Here is a 17,655-nt window from a genome sequence, read left to right as displayed (position 1 = left end):
GGAGGTAAAAAGGCCTGACTTTAATGGTCAGTAGTTCGAGGCTCTGAGAGCAGTAAGTTTTTAAGATACACACATCTCTAGCCCACAAGGAGTTAACCATAAAGCACACCCCTCCTCCCCTTTTCTTGCCTGAGTCCTTCGTTCGGTCTCCCCGGTAAACAGTGAATCCATCCGGCGTGATGGCGCAGTCGGGGACGCTGGGCTCCAGCCATGTCTCTGTGAAGGCCAGAACGCAGCAGTTCCTGATGTCTTGTTGGTGTTTAATCCGTGCACGCAGCTCGTCAAGTTTGTTGTCCAGAGACTGGAGATTCGCAAGCAGGATGCTGGGGAGAGGTGGCTTGCTGTTTCTCTGTCGCGTTCGGCACAAAACTCCGGCACGTTTCCCCCTCTTTGTTTTCCCTCGACGTCGCGCGAGTAAACAAAGGATCCCAGGCACCAGAGCGTCCACGGAGTCGAAACCCGCTGTAAAGTCCGAACTGGCTGACGAACGTAGCTCCAAAAGCGTTTGTTTGTCATACCGAGTGTATGATCGCGCTGTGCGCACAGAAATTGAAAGCAGAACAAAATAAATAATAACATTTTTGCTGAGATGACTGGGAGCTCTCGTCGGTGCAGCCATCTTACGGCGCAACCGGAAGTCCGGTAGCACTAGCATTGTTGGTAAAGTTAAAAAGGCTCATGATTAGGTGAGGTTTACTGTTTGTCTGTCTTTCAATAAAAGTAATACCGGATAATGTGCAGAAAAGATAAGATATCAACAACATTTATAACGGAGCAGATAAAAGCATGTATGACACAGGCTGTTATCCTCTACCATATATTCACTTGTTTTAGTGTGAAATACACCAGCCTAGGACAGCTGATTGTGATTAATATCAGGACCTGTGTTTCACGTTTTTGTGATTGCTGATTTCATGATGGAGCAGAAGCAGCACTGAATCGCAGAATCTGTGAGGATCTCCATCAAGTGGTCCACGATCACCCAACTTTCACAAGAGCAGAGAGAGTTGGGTCACTTTAAGCTGCATACACACTGGAAGCGATTTGTGGTGATGTGGCTACCACAGAAAGTGAATGATGTTTGGCAGTTTCAAGGAGGCGAAAGTGAAGCGGGCAGGTCCTACAACAAACCATCTGAAAGAGTACTTCTGGAACAAATCAGCTGTCTTGATTGACAGGGGTCTTGATTCCGGCTTTGGCTGTATTTGTCCACTCTATGGAAACCTACGGTGGCCCCTAGAGACAAAGCACGTACAAACTCCAAAACACTTGCAAACTCCAAAACACTTGCAAACTCCAAAACACATGCAAACTCCAAAACACTTGCAAACTCCAAAACACATGCAAACTCCAAAACACTTGCAAACTCCAAAACACATGCAAATTCCAGACACAACGGAAGTAGCTCCAGGACGCTAGGGGCAGTGTTGAGCTTTTGTTACCTAGTAACTACACAAGCCAGGATGTACCAATGACCGGATTTGGGGTCTGCAGCCTTAAAGGCCGCATTTTAAGGCCGATTACGTCACAGCGACACGACGAAGGCTGTCCCAATTCAAAGGCTGCTCGAAATGCGGCCCTCAAATGCGTCCTTAATTTCCCTGAATTTTAAGGATGGGTTGGTGTAGCCTTCATGGCCCAACATATCCCAGATTTCATAGCGCGGCTGTGGTGTGGATAATTTTGCCGAAAAAAACGGCGGAAGCGGAGCCGCTGAAGAGTAAACTTTCAGAAGTAAGTACTGAATATTATGTCACTTATTTATGCGCAAATGTTTTTTTATAATGAAGAACATTAAAACATTACTGTTGGCCACATGTCAGGAAAGTTATGTGACATTAGCGATGTTTGTACTAACTTGGTTTTAAAGCCTTTACTCCAAAATATACGCCGTTCAATAGTTGACTTTAATCTTACAGAGAATGTGATGATTTTATGGATAATTAAAGTCAGTCATATATCCACAAACACAACAGGCTGAAAGTCAGTGATGCTGCTCGGTTTGCAGTCCTGAATATCACGGCACAAGCAGGATTCACTGCACTGTTAATGTTAGCTATGTTATATTGCTGCCTCTGTTCGGTGGTGTCAAGCCAAACGGACTTTAACGTGTGTTTGAACGAGCTGACGGTTCACTCGTTAAGCTGAAAGAAAGGTGCTTTAATCACAGGAGTCACACATGTGTCCACTGTACCATCTGGGAACTCTTCTTGTTTCGTAATAACACAGTCCTCCTTCTTTTGTGCTGTTTTGTAGCAGTGTATACACCTGAGGCTGTCACCTGTCTGTCTGTCCTGCACTCTCTCTCTTTTTCTTTCTCTCTGATTGTGTAATAAAAGTATGAACATGTATTTATAAGTTACACTTGTGTTTGAATCCTGCAGCTTATCACGCATTTGATTTCCATGTGTGACAACTGCAAGTGTCCAGAGTGAGGACAGACTGAGGGACTCACTGCTGCACATCATCTGTGAGGCTTTGCACCCCTGATGATCCACCAGGACTCAGCAGTGTGTGAGGAAGAGGAGGAGGAAGAGCCAGCAGCAGCTGACAGATGGAGAGAATAGACAGACTGTTCCCTGTTTGTGAAGGACTGCTAGGAAAGTTTAACATAACTAATTGTCTGTCCTGAATCAGTCTTATTAGATAATGTTCAAATAATTTTATCATTCCAGTGTTTGCAGTGTGGGAGAAAGTACTCAGGGCCTTCAAGTTACACACTATGAAAGGAAGAAACAAGTTTAATATTCAGAAACCTAAAGTGTGTATCAGCAGCTGAATGGACCTAAAAATAAATGTTTGTTTCAGTTCTATGAAGCTTTGAGTATTTTGGATTAGTAGCACTGCTGTGTTTGTTGCATCATATCGCTGTAATTGTTTATATGCTTTATATATTCTGAGGTAAGTTGATCTATAGTGTTACATCATATTCTATAAGGATGTTATGTGTTTGTGTACTTTCTGCCCAGTTTCACCCATTTAGCAGAAGTCAGCCTGTTTAAGGCTCTGATATCTATTCTGTATGACTTAAAGCAGTTATGACATGGTCTGATTTTCTCACCCAATAAAGGAATATTCAATGTATCAGTCTACTCTTCATTCTATCAGAAACAGTTATCACAGCTCATATAATTTCTTTTTACACACGTATGTAAGCAATGAGCCAAATTTAGTAATGCCAACATACTGGAGGAACAACATTTGTCTCTTATATATGATACACCTATATATGCACTGTCAAAGATACTTGTCTTTGAGTGAAGATTTAAGGTGATAAGACCTATAAAAAACTGCAACTTGAATCTGTACTGAGGCTCAGTATTTGACACAGAGTTCATGTTCACTGCTGTAATAGCTAATAATGATTAATATAATAACTATAATATTGGCCATATTATATTTACATTACCAAAGTGATATGACTTTAGTCTCATGAACAACATTAGCTAATTGTTATTTACTAACTAATCTTAAATGACTGTTCAGTACAGAAATGAAGCCCAAAAATCATGTCCTGTGGTCTCAACCTCAGATACTTATCAAATCACACAAAGCTCTTGTAGAAACAAACAAACAAATGAACAAAATATGTTTTCCTTCATTTCTGTCAAACAAAGTTGTATGACACTTTTCGAGCGGTTAGTATCATGGTTGCTAGGCAACCTGGGAAGCGCGACAGAGACTAGACCGTCCCATACAGACAAACTTGCCGTTTATTTTGCAAATCGAGCTCAACACTGCCCCTAGCGTCCTGGAGCACTTCCGTTGTGTTTTGGAATTTGCATGTGCTTTGGGGTTTGCATGTGTTTTGGAGTTTGCATGTGTTTTGGAGTTTGCAAGTGTTTTGGAGTTTGCAAGTGTTTTGGAGTTTGCAGGTGTTTTGGAGTTTGCAAGTGTTTTGGAGTTTGCATGTGTTTTGGAGTTTGCAAGTGTTTTGGAGTTTGCATGTGTTTTGGAGTTTGCAAGTGTTTTGGAGTTTGCAAGTGTTTTGGAGTTTGCAAGTGTTTTGGAGTTTGTACGTGCTTTGTCTCTAGGGGCCACCGTAGAAACCATCCTATAGAGGAATGAATGTGTGTTCTAAATATTAGCTTCGGCAACTCAGAAAGGAGAGACACCAGCATGTCAACAGGGGCTCAAACCAGCAACAGCTGCACTAAACCCACCCAAGTTGCTTATCTGCTGTTTTTAACTGTCCACCCTAACAAAGTATGATAGTACAATTTATCTTAACCATAAGGTCTTGGCTGCTTGGATTGTCTACATTTAAGTTTTATGATCCAAACTACAAACACCTTGACAATGCAAAATATAAAATGGCCATTCTGAGTTTGTGAAACAAATGTAGTTGCACATAATCCACTTCAATTAAATTTGGTGTGCCCCAGAGCTCTGTCCAGGGACCTCTCCACTTTATTATTTATCTCCTATCTCTCTGTAATATTTTCAGGGCATGTCACGTTCAATTTCAGTTAAGCAGATGACAGCCAGCTCTATTTCTCTTCTAGTTTAAATAAAATTAAAGTTTGATTTTCTAACAATTGTCTTAAACTTAATGGCAATAAACTGAGTTTATTCTTGTTGGCACCAGATCTTCCCCATTTAAATCACATAGGTTTTTGTAATCTGTTGATAACTCTGTCTTCCCTTCCCGGCAAAAAGAGCGGCAAAAATTAAAAACAACAACAACAACAACAGAACAGACTAAAATAAAATAGAATAAAAGCCAGCAATAAAAATGTATTGTTATTCTTTTTCTTATTATTAATGTTTCTGAATCTGTCTTTGACATATCAAAGACAGGTAGTACAAAACAGTCCACTTCCAGTGTTTTCTCACACTACTGTAGGCATTACCTTTGGTTTAGGCAAGGATTCTGCCAAGAGCCTGCAGAATGTAGGACATGTCAACCACTTGCTCACTGTTGATTCTCAAGACAAACAGGGACATTTTTCAAATCTTAGGAAAGACCTTTTATTTTATTTTATTGTTGTTATCCCGTGACATTCTTTTATATCACAACATCTTGAAGGGAAAATCTGTTTTTTCCCCCCCACATCTCTCCAATACTCTAGGTGTCTATATAATTCCTGTATAACATTCATCACGGAAAAAAGATTTTTAGTAAGCCTTTTAGGAATGATATACAGGACTTTGTGACCTCAAATTCTTTTCATACAGTTGAAACTCACGTCAAGGCAATTATAAGGTCAAGCCATTTAAAGAACTGTTCTTTTCTTCTCCTTACAGGAAGTTGCAAATGAAACCTTAAGATAAGGGTGTGCCACCAGTAGCATCTCATTTCCTTTAAAGACAGAGAGAAGAAGTCAAATCACCCACTCATGCAGGTTCTCTTGTTGAGTCACTCAAAAAGCGCATGGGCCCCAAGGCTATGTGTAAAAGATGTTTATTCAGTGCCAAAGTATTTCACCCAGCGGTGAAACACTCTCAGCCTCAGTGCTGTTTGCCCAGACAAGCACAAGTAGGCACAGTGCAGGCGGCGTGTTTAGGCAGGGATGAGGGTTTAGCTCACTGACAGTAATGTTCAAAGTGGGAACAAAGACACACACCTCAGACTATTAATCATTCATGACTCTGTTACACTAAGTTGTCCTGCTCTTTCATTAAGGATCAAGGACCAAATAAAAAAGTGGGTTTGATTTGAGTCAGTCCTAGAATACATTGGATGCTGCGGTTTGTGTTGGCCAGTTTTCATGAGCGTAATCGACAGATTAATGCAGTCTCCATTCAAATATGAAAATATGCTGCATCTCCCACGCATGCCTCAACTGTTGACACTGAGGTCTACAGATGCTGACAGAAAATATGCGAGTGGTAAATTTCCAAACTTCTTCATGGCCCAGTGGCAACAGTTTTCTCTCCTAGATTTACACGTACTTTTCATTTTCTTGGTGTGGAGGCAAAAATCACAACTTTGGTTTATTTACTTTTCATCACCTGAGTCCTCCGGCCTGACGTAAACTACAAGACCCTTGGCCCCATTAGCTTTTTTAAGTGAAAAGTGTTGCGTGTTGTCATGGATACGATAATAAACATGCCCTACCTGCACCTTTGAGCTTTGGCGATTCAGTGGAGAAGTCTGGTAAATGCATATATATTGGGCATCTGATGAATATACACTCAAAAAAGTCAACTAAGGCAGTTGTTTGATTTATTCAATATACATTTGTCTATTTAACATGAACATATTGAGTTTAGGTTTTTAAATCATTATCAGTTGTTGGTTTAACATAAAATAACAAAAAGTTTAATGAACTAGATTTGCATTCTTCAGTTCAATTAAATGTAATTATTTTAAATCAACAACTCTAAAACCGATGCCTAGTGCGCATGCTCAAACTTCCCAGAAGTGAAGAGGCGGGAACGCGGAGAAAGTTATATGTGTTCAGTGAACTGCCGTTTCTCTCTGCGGGATCTTCCACAATACAGGTAAGTAATAAATAACTGAAACTATCTTAGTCAAACAAAGTTGTTCCGTCCGTTAATTGTTTAACAATGTTTTTAATTCCAAATGTGTAATTTGTCATTAGACAGCGGGAGTGGAGCAAATACAGTGAAAATCGGGTATTAGACGGTGCCAATCGGTACCGTCTAATACCTGATTTCTAATCCGCTCCGGCTATATTTATATTATTATTAGCATTTCCATTTCATTCTTTTTTTTGTTACCCGTTTTTGCAGTTAGTCTTATAGTGTTTTTAGCGGTTATTAATGTGTTTAATTCAATATTTAACACGTTTGAAATTCAATTTCAAAGTAAATGAAGTTAGCTAAAGTTGTATGGTTGTCTCATTGAACTTTTACCTAGCTCTGTTAGCATTCACTTTGGTTTTAAATGACGGTTATTGCAAGACATGGTCTTTCTTCACTTTTTTTTTTATTATCATTTGCATTTCTTCTTTCATTCTCTCTCCTTTTTTTTAAGCATTCGGCCTCTTGCAGTAATGCAAGTTAAACTAGCATGCGCGAGTTGCTAAATATTAGCTGTGTCCAAATTCAGGGACTGCATCCTTTGAATTGACTTAAACGCTAGTGCATGGGGAAAAGAGCATAAACACGAGGTCAGAGGAAAAGGCAATGGCGGATAGTTATGAAAATTGCCTGTCGGACCTTTACCGCAACTACCAGCATCTTTATTGCATAGTGTGAAACACTGCTATTACATTTGGCAACAGATTGGATATTTATCTGTGAATTTTATATTGCAAGAGGTATTTATATGTATTTGTATTTTTTTATACATTTGCAACAAAGTAAAAAAAAATCCACTGTGGAGTTTTTATAAATTTTTTTGTCTGTTTTCTTTACCATAGTAACACCACAAAGAAAGTTGACCCCTTTTCTGATTGTTTGTGCCTCCTCTTTAATACATGGTAAGTTTTTACCATCATATTTTTATGATAGTTTTATGATTTAATCAAAGTAAAAAAAAAGGTGGTCAATAAAACCATCCTTAAAACTGCTTCTCTTTTTTTCTTTCAGTGACTTGTATGTGGCAGTGCAAGCGTTGTTCCATCAGGGAGAGTAGTAGGTAAAAAAAATTGAAACACTGTACAGGGCTCGCAAAATCGCTAGCCCGACATCCCGGGGCTAGCGATTTTTCCAGTCGGGCCACCAAAATCTATCTCTGCCCTGCCCGTCGGGCTGTCATAGGAAGGAAAAATATATGTCAATGCTTTTGCATTCTTTCGGAAATGTAGCTGGGTAATTATGTCATTGGCATCGGTGAGCCACTGTCAATATGTGACATATTGAAATCGCGTTTGAATTTGCGCTTGTTTTTTGCTTTCACTTTGCAATCGCGTGAACTGTGTATAGAGAGCGACAGCACTGATTGGTGAGTGATGATAATTTGCGCACCAATTCCTCTGACATAGTCTTATCAATTGTTAGCTTACTATGCAAACATGACAAGTGAAATCTCCCGCAGCAAGCTTAAACATGTGAGAGGTTGATCGCACAGAGAATCGCTGAGCGTTATGTGAGTGTGTGTGTAAAAGCAGCAGGATATATATTTTAGTTCTGCTGAGCCAAATAAGACAGGTCAGGGTGCAGAAGTGACAGCCAAAGAAAATCTTACCACAAAACGGAAAAATTATTACAAATCAGACTATAAGGCAAAAAGAAAGTGCAGCTTAATGGTTTCATGGACAAAAGAATTTCTGTGGCTGCAATATGACAAGCTATATAACCAGGGGTGCACATAAGTGGTCCGCAGGTGCGCATTCACTGTCAAAATAAAAAACGCGCACAAGATAAGAAGTTGCAACGCGTGTTTGCGTACATAAGATTTTCTGGAGGAGGACAGACATTTGTTTAGAACTCTTAAAGATGTCGAAGAAGCTCCTTTAAGCAATTACTTTGTTGTTCCTCCACCTCCAAAGAAATGTCAGGAGTCCAAACCACAAAAGAAGCGCGTATTCTCAGAAAAGTGGTTGCAGGAGGTGAGCTGGCTTCAAACAAATGATGAACGCACAGAGATGTGGTGCAGAATGTGCTGTGAAAATCCCACTCTAGCGGACAAAAACAGTGCCTTTTATATGGACGCAAATGCGCGTTGCAACTTCTTATCTGGTGCGCGTCTTTTATTTTGACAGCGAATGCGCACATGCGGACCACGTATGTGCACCCGTGTAAATAACATAATGTTCTGCCGGTTGTGTTGTTGGTTTTCCCTCGATTTCTGAGTCGACAAGCGCCTTTGTTACTGGGACCAGTACATTTAAGAAAGGCCCCCATTAGAAATGCATTATTGCTCAGTCTGCAATATCTTTCCCAGAACAAACACCAATTGCAAATAACATACTAAAAATAAACCTGAAAAATCTGTTTAGACCAGCGTACTATGTGGCACAATTTAGCAGTCTTTGCAAACTTCAAAAAGCAAATGGCCTAGATCTTGGTTCCATTTGCCTCTTACCTGTGACTTCAGTGGAAATTTTAAATTCAGGATCTGACACAGACTGATTCATGTTCTACACAGACAGCACTGATGTCTGCATGGTCTTCTAAAAGCAGCTTTAGTCAGCTTAGATGTGAAGTTAGTGAAATATACAGTTGAGTTTTTAATCAATGTATTTATTTTCTATTGCAGATTGACAAGGAGTTTCTGCGAATCACCAGAAAGCCTCTGCTATCTACTTTCTTTGCCGAGCTTGACCAATACGCGCCACGCTTAATGGAAATCTTTCTGAGCAAAGGAGGGACACCTGGAAAGAAAATAAGAGGTCTCATGCTTGCCATCTCCAAGGTTTGTATTAGGATTGAGTAGATTTTGTCATAGGCAGCAAAAATAACTTTTATTTGGAGATGAAGTTGTCAATTTTGTTTCGGCTTAACAAATGGAGAGTTGGGAGTTCGCCTTGTAATCGGAAGGTTGCCGGTTCGAGCCCCGGCTTGGACAGTCTCGGCCGTTGTGTCCTTGGGCAAGACACTTCACCCATTGCCTACTGGTGGTGGTCAGAGGGCCCGGTGGCGCCAGTGTCCGGTAGCCTCGCCTCTGTCAGTGCGCCCCAGGGCGGCTGTGGCTACAATGTAGCTTGCCATCACCAGTGTGTGAATGTGTGTGTGAATGGGTGGATGACTGGATATGTAAAGCGCTTTGGGGTCCTTAGGGACTAGTAAGGCGCTATATAAATGCAGGCCATTTACCATTTTATTTACCATACAAATTGTGACGTTGCCTCAAATGCAAATCGTTAAAATTAAAATTTTGAGATTAGCAACAAGACACCTGGTATTGGGGAAAGGATGTCTTGAATACCAAACAGTATTAAGCGTTGCAATAAAGAATTTATGGAATTTGGTATTGGAAGGAAAGAAATTTATGCATACCGTAGTTAAACTTGATACACAAACATACAATGCATTTAACATGCATCAAGACAATATTGCTTTTGAATCTGCACTTGGATTAAAACAAGTCCTGTTGTTTTTTCATTGCTATGGTCATCAGTATTTGTAAATAGAAATGTCTATGAACTTTGAGCTGTTTAGTACTAACACTTCTATACCTGTTTTATTTTAGCAGCTGAGTTAGCCTTTTCTCGAGTCCTGTCCCCCTAAGTTACTCTTGCTATGTCCGACAAACAAATGGTTTCCTCTGCGCACCAATGGGTACCCAAATGTGCGAGCAGACATGCTTCATAATGTTTGGTACATTTACCTGGGAGTGGGGCCATCCACACTGTTTAATCCATTCACGTTGTTTTTGACTTTGTGAATGGAAAGAACACAACTCCTCCAGACACAATCTCTCGGGGTATCGGTGGGCACACTGCTTCTCCATCTTGCTTGAGGTTAATGTTTGTCAGACACAGTAATGGTTGCTATAATGTGTAATTGGACAATGGCCCTTTTGGGGGAGGGGCTGGTGAGAGGTCAATTATGCCACCTCTTTTGACATGAGAGGTGTATTTTATAATTTATGTATTGGAGTAATTACTAACAACTACTTTAGTGGTGTAATTTTCTGTTTATTACTTTGACTACTTGGATTTTATGAACAGCATAGAAACAGTTGTTTAAACAATCTCTTAAATTTTACTTTGTTGTCTTATATTTGTTCATGTAGGATACGGACAGCGAGGCAAAAAGCTGCATGGAGCAAACTGTGATGGGGGTGTACGTCATCCAGAAGGAGGGTGCTGAACCTGAAGATGACCCAGAGGACGTTGGTGTCCTGATTGAGGGTGTGGAGGCTAACACTGATTTGGGTAACATTGCACAAGCATGGGCTCTGTTGTTTGGACTCGTATACTGTTTGAACCTGAGCTACCCACCAGAACTTAAATGCACCTTTGAAGTCCTCCAGAAGATACTTTTAAATCTTGATGGACAAAAGCTCTCTTCAAAGGCACAGTTTCTGAAAAACAAGCTTATGGGGTGAGAGCACTTGAAAATGATTGATAGGTCTTGAATGGTTCATTGGTGCAATGGTGATTTCCAATATATAATGTTAATATTTGAGTTGTTTATATTTTTTTCTATTATTTAAAATTTTTTTTAAAGTTTTTGGATTCTCTCTGTTGGGCAATTCACCTTTTATACAGCACTGCAGATGATTTTTGTTTGTCCTTATATAGATGGCTCAAAATGGATCAGAAGTACTGACAGAAGTACTGTTCTGTTAATTATTTTTCATTTAATTTTGACTTTGTAGTATAGGTACTAATTGACACATACCATAATGCTGTCATGTGTTGAATGAAGAAAAAAAAAAAGAGGGGGGCGCTAAAGCACTCCAATGGAGTGCTTTAGTGCCCCCCTCTTTTTTTTGTTTTCTTCTCCTTTGTAGAACAAAGTTACCATTTTACAGAAACTGCATTGAGGGGTTTTCCCAAAGAAATGTTCATTGTTGTTTTTAGCTGCACTGTTACTATGTTGTGTCAAGGGCCTGTAAAGTTTAAGACCACTGCCACCTGTTAAGTTCACTGTATTATTGTGTCCATTTTGCTTGCTAGCATGTTTTAATAAACACAGCAAAACTATATTGGTAGCTGTGGAGGACTGCAACAAAAATTAAAAAATAAATACAGAAATATAAAAATTGGTCAAACTAATAATTATTACAATGAGATACACCAAACAAATATAGATTTTCATTTCAAATAATTAATTGCATTTGAAAAAAAATGTCATCTGTCATTTAATTTGATGTTAAGCCTTCTGTTTCTATTTTCGTTTTACTTCCTAATTTTTTTTTAATTCCTATATTTTTTTTATTATTATTATTATTTTTTACCTATGGATTTTTTGTTGTTGTTGTATTGCCCCCAAATTATTTCTAATTTTTTTTTTTTTTTTTTCCCAAATTCACACAATAGTAATTCTATTTTGTCACATGTTTTAACTTGCCAAGTGGGAGATGTATTTTTATCTTTTAGTTTAATTTTTTAAAATACAGTTGAAATATTTAGCAAATTTTGCATCTGTTTTTAGTTGTGGAAGCTTTGGTTCCAACATATTACCAATGTAAATAAGTATTCTAACGTTATACCTTTTGAAGTGGCATAATGCTTGCAGGTGTACAAAAATGGTAAGCTTTTATATTGTCCACTAAATCCAGTTAATAAAGTTAATGTTATCATTATCTGATTGTGACTTTTTTTTGTAAACTAGTGGGTTTCTAAATGTGTAACAAATGTAAACAAATCTAATTGAAATAATTCGATTGAAATGAGTGAAATCATCAACCCCCATATTGGTTTATTAAGCAAGACTTGCAGTAGTTGCCTTGATTAACAAAGTAGTTGTTGAAACAACAAGATTTAATTGTGTTTTCCTAAACTTTTTAACGTGTGTAGAATGAATTAAAACAAATTTCACTCTACATACTTAAATAAATCACTTCAAATCAATGTAAGTATACTATGTTGATCCAACGTAATCTGATTACATTAAACCGCCAAATGCTAAATGTGTTGGTTTGACATGATTGAAAATGGTTTATTGTACTTGGTTAAATCGTGTGCAAATTGGGTGCCATGATTAAATTGTGTTCATCCAACAACACATTTTTTTGAGTGTATATTCATACAATATACATTTTCATTGTGCTTTTTTTTTTGCTTCTAATTGGGGAAATTAGGGAAAAACTGACTCCTACTCTCTAAGCACATCGAGTCTTGTTCCTTTCATCTCTGAACCGTCACAAAAACCAAACCTTTGCTGTCATTAGTACCCAGTTTTCTGCTTGAATATTGTGACACACTTTTCTCAGTCTTCCCTAACCCATCTTTAGTTAGTCCAAAATACAGCAGCTTGACTGCTAAGAAAAACTAATTAGTACTTGCACATCACTCCTATTCTTGCTTCCTTTTGCTGGCTTCCAGCGAAATTCAGAATTCATATTAAAATGTTATTAATCACGTATAAACCCTATCTGCCCAGGCATAGCAGATCTGCTGAGTCTGTATTCCAACAATTGGCCTTTCTGGTTATAAGGTCAGACATTTTAAATGTACTAAATTATCTGCCAAGAAACTTTGTATTATTTTTAACACACATTTGAATTTTGACTGTCACGTCTCTGAGCTATCCAGTCTTGTTTCCTTCATCTGAGAACCAGTGCAAGAATCAAACCTTTACCATCAGCCAATAATCTGGAACTATTAGTCCACACTTTTCTTTTTTTTCGGTTGTAGTTCACATCAGATGTATGTAAGGAAGTGCATGCCGAATGATTTCAAGACTATATCTGCTGTCTGTTGGGACATGTTGACCTAATCTTTTTTATTACAGTGGTTTAATCTAAATATTTTGCAACTGTGTGTTTTAAAAAGTTCTGTACAAACAAAGTTATTTGTATGAAGATTATTTTGTACACAGCGTCTGTGTTTGTCTTTCAGATCTGTTTTTAGTGAATCATCCTCAAAGCACTCCTCTTTTCGGAGCTATAATGGTATATTTTAGTTGATATCCCTTATACCTGATGACCAACGTGATCTTTTCCTCAAGCAAGAACACCACTAGTTAATTTGAATGTTTAACTATTTAAAAGCCATAAAAGAACAACTGAACATGGATATCAGAGCAGAATTTCATAATTCCTCCAGACTGGGAATCCTGATGACTCCATCTATACTGCATAAAAGTTTGCTTTAGATGAACAGTACATCTGAGTGAATTTTTAAAAAACTATGGTATATGCGCTTCTGCTAACTCTTATCTGAGCTCATATGGAAAAGTGGAGGTCATGTCCTTGACTCCTAAAACAGCCAAATCAACACATAAATCAAATGAGATCAGAGAGAAAATTGACTCTTCCCAAGGAGCTATTAACTAATACAGATTTAAATCCCTTATAAATGCACAGCTAATAGTTCAAAGCTGCACAACAGTTTATGAGAAAATAAATCTTTGCAGTGCCTTCCGGCATGAAGGTGGATGGTTGTCTTTCTATTCATTCCCATATGGAAAAGAAATAGAAAAAACTTATAAAAGACTTGCATCAGATGTGGCCTACTTCATATAGTGAATCATATAAGGCTTATATGATTTACTCATGAAAGTGGCCACTTTCTCATTACTTTCATATATTGTTTTAAAAATTATCCAAAACATACAAGTTTCATTCATATAATTTTTCAAGGGATCTTATATCTGTTTTCACTCTTGTATGCTTTTCATACAAGTTTCACACAAGACAGAAACAAACTTTATAAGATTTATTTATATCTTTTCCATATGGGTTAGCTCTATAAATGACAGGTGAATTATGCAACTTATACTGAAACTTCTCCCAGTGGCTGCTGAAATAAGCTTGTTTATCTCACATACACTAAAGCTTGAATCTGCACTTCTATATGAGTCTGCCCTTTTGAATTTTGACCCATAGAAATGTGATATAGCATATTATATATTTTGCAGCTATTTGGTTAGGTTAATCTACAAGAACATCTTTGGAAAGCTCAGGATTTGCATTGCGCAGAATAATGGATTCATACTTGGGGTGGCTGTAGCTCAGGTGGCAGAGCAGGTCAGCCACTAACCAGAAGGTCGGTGGTTCGATCCCAGGCTGCTCCAGAGTGCATGCCAAATATCCTTGGGCAAGATGCTAACCCTGCGTTGCTCTCTGATGCATCCATCGGAGTGTGAATGTGTATGAATGGTAGATTACTTAGCACTTAGGTCAGAAAAAAGTGCTTGTGTGAATGGGTGTGATTGGGTGAATGAATTAGTTGTATAAAGCGCTTTGAGTGCTCAGACAGAGTAGAAAAGCGCTATATAAGAACAAGTCCATTTACCATACTGTTAAGGCCGTTAAACAATAATGGGGTTAAGGCTAAAATGGGTTAGCAGCTTCTCATTCAAAGTTTTGTAGCACCAATCGCTCCACCCCAAGCTCCTCCCTGTACACGTTTGAGATTCCAGGAAAACACCATCAAATAGAAAAATATAGCAAAGACACACAGACACAAAAGACGTTAAGTAAAACACAACCGAAGTAGAAAAAGTACAGTATTACCATGCAATTCGAAAACACATTACCTTAAATCTTTTTCTTCCTCACAACACCAGCAAATGCTCCTCTTCTTCAAAGCTTTTTTCAGTGCACTCCCTCAAATGTTTTTCTTTCCGCAGCTCTCGCAGCTGTTTTGTCAAGTTATTGTCTCACCAAAAATGATTTTCGATTATTTATTTATCTTTGCTTTTTGTTTTTTTACTTTCAACATACTTTTTGCTGTGATCGCTAGACTACGACGGCGTATTAGGGCCACATTCAGAACAAAATGTTTGTTTTTAGGAGATTACAGTTTTTGTTTCCAGCCAGACACCTGTCACGGCTCCTTTAACATCTGCAAAGCGCCTTGTGTAGATGAGTCAGTGAAAAAAATTAATCTTATCGTTCCTTATGATACAACATACATCCTTTTTTATTGCACAAGCGTGTAACCATCAATATTGTTTCATATGTCCATTGCCAGTTTATTTTGCACAAATCCGACCAACTCTTTCAAGTTTATGTGTTTTTTTTTCCTTTTGACCACCTGATCACCAACATCCATCAACGTCTTTGGTACTTACCATCGCAATGTGTTGATACACATACAATGATACAATGTCCTAAAAGCAAAATCATTTCCTTTCAACCAAAACCAATTCTGAAGTACAATTTCACTGACTCAACTACACAAGGCCTTTTGTAGTTCACTTCATTATCAAAATATTATTTCGACTTTATTCTCAGAATGATCAATTATACATATTTTTTTCTAAATGTAGCCCTAAGATACCTTCGTACTAGAGGGACAATGAAAGCAGCTATCATTCCTAATGAACCTTCTCGTGCAGGTTTAGGTTAAGGTTAGCGAAAGAATCCCTAAGATGGAAAAAAAAAAATAGGATGTGGCCTTTCCAAACACTGAAATGTTGTCCAGTATGTTTCATTTTTGCTAACTGGTTGTAAGTAAAAATAAATAAGAAGTACTATAGTTTAGAAAGGTAGGAAACTCATGATGTAACGGGGAGCCTGAATCTAAAAGTGAATGCAGGTGTTGTGGTATAAGGCGACAAAGTGTTCAGCTGCCTGTCCAGTAAGTGATGCAGAGTGTAGTCAGGAGCCATTTACTATCCACAGCCATTCACTACAGCCCCAAAGATCATTTAGATGATCATTTGGATGCTCTTTGTGTAAGGTGAGGAGGAATCTTAACGGTAAGTTGTTTAAAACTAGATTTAAAGTACAACAGCAATGATGAATTACCTCAGTGAGTTCAATATTCAAGCCACAGAATCATTTGTTTGCAGTTACATGGGATTGCACAAGATTTCTTATCACTCATCAATTGTTTTGTTTTGTTTTTTCAACTTACTAGACATTCCGATTAGCATTTCCTTATTATGTAAACAGATAAGCTAGCCAACTTAGTGCAATGAGGTTTGGCTGTGCAGTTCCCACTTTGAGTTTCTGTTGGCAGGCTTCATTGCTGACTAGCTTCAAAATTTTTTATTTATATTTCTGTTAGATTTCTATATGTTTGTTTTTTTTTTAAGTTGCAGTGATTAAGACTGTTGCAGGGAGAGCTACACGTAGACGATCGCAGACTTTGTGTTTTGCTGGCAAAATGTGTACGGCAAACAAAAGTTTCTGTCTCTTATAAAAGAATGTTTTCCTCGCGTTGTTTCAGGGGATCAACAGAGAATTACACTGAATTCTGAGGTTTATGTTGGCAGTCCACCAGCCTGTGCGAAGATAATCATTAGATCAAGACAGAGAATCCACCATAAAACACGAAAGTATGCCTCCCACGCACTGGATCATCTCCTCGTATTTGACTTGTTGATGTTCCGGTCTGAGACCCTTTGTGAAGAGAGAATAATTGGTGAACGGGAGGAGCAGTTTTAGAGATGAAAAGCTCTTGTTATCACGTTTAAAAACTGAAGCATGACTTATAAGGTTTGGTCTCGTTAACCTCGAAGAAAGGTGATTATAAGGTTTTGGTGAATTTCTTGTGAAAGTTTGTCATGGTTTCACCAGAACAGCAAACCCCAAATTATTGTTTTTGGGATAGTAAGGAAAGGAATTTTTTTTTTTATGGTTCCCATAAAGTCTGCCAAACTGTGCTTATGTCATGATAATGTACCAGTCTGTTAAGGCAAGACTGTTGGGTAATTAAAAGATAAATAAATAAGGACTTGTCAGAGCAATGGCTGGATTATCATCAAAGAAAATGGCTTCTTGTGATACATTTATTACTGAAAATAACATAACAAAAACATTTTTTAAAGTGATAACAGGATTGTGGCCTCTTGTGTTAATCCAGTCCCTACTTGCCCTTATTTGGAAACAAACATTTAACAGTGAGTTCTATAAAACAGCGGTCTCCAACCTTTTTTGCGCCACGGACCGGTTTATGCCCGACAATACTTTCACGGACCGGCTTTTAAGGTGTCGCAGATAAATACAACAAAATAAAACTAGTACCAGTACCAAAAAAAATAAAGTTTATTCATAACACACGTGAAAAGACCAAGGAAAACCGAGTAAACGATAAAAACGATAACAAAATAACGCTGAAAACCGATAAAAACCCTGAAAACTATACATTTCACACCTGAGCCTCAACTCTCACGGACCGGTCCGAGGCCTGGGGGTTGGGGACCGCTGCTATAAAATGTTAATTTTACAGAACT

General features: G+C 38.2%; 1 long non-coding RNA gene across 1 annotated transcript; it reads left to right on the top strand.

The window, feature by feature from the left end:
* Nucleotides 1-6,170: 6,170 nt before the first annotated feature.
* Nucleotides 6,171-11,228, top strand: LOC146496691 (uncharacterized). The gene is made up of 5 exons (XR_014871278.1): nucleotides 6,171-6,447; nucleotides 7,332-7,391; nucleotides 7,501-7,549; nucleotides 9,113-9,268; nucleotides 10,592-11,228. It is a non-coding gene; the product is annotated as an uncharacterized LOC146496691 (long non-coding RNA).
* The last annotated feature ends 6,427 nt before the right edge of the window (nucleotides 11,229-17,655 follow it).

The sequence above is a fragment of the Neolamprologus multifasciatus genome, chromosome 19, assembly GCF_963576455.1.
Source record: "Neolamprologus multifasciatus chromosome 19, fNeoMul1.2, whole genome shotgun sequence".
Lineage (NCBI taxonomy): Eukaryota > Metazoa > Chordata > Actinopteri > Cichliformes > Cichlidae > Neolamprologus > Neolamprologus multifasciatus.
The sequence above is the reverse complement of the archived record's forward strand: the minus strand, read 5'-3'. Positions and strand labels throughout refer to the sequence as shown.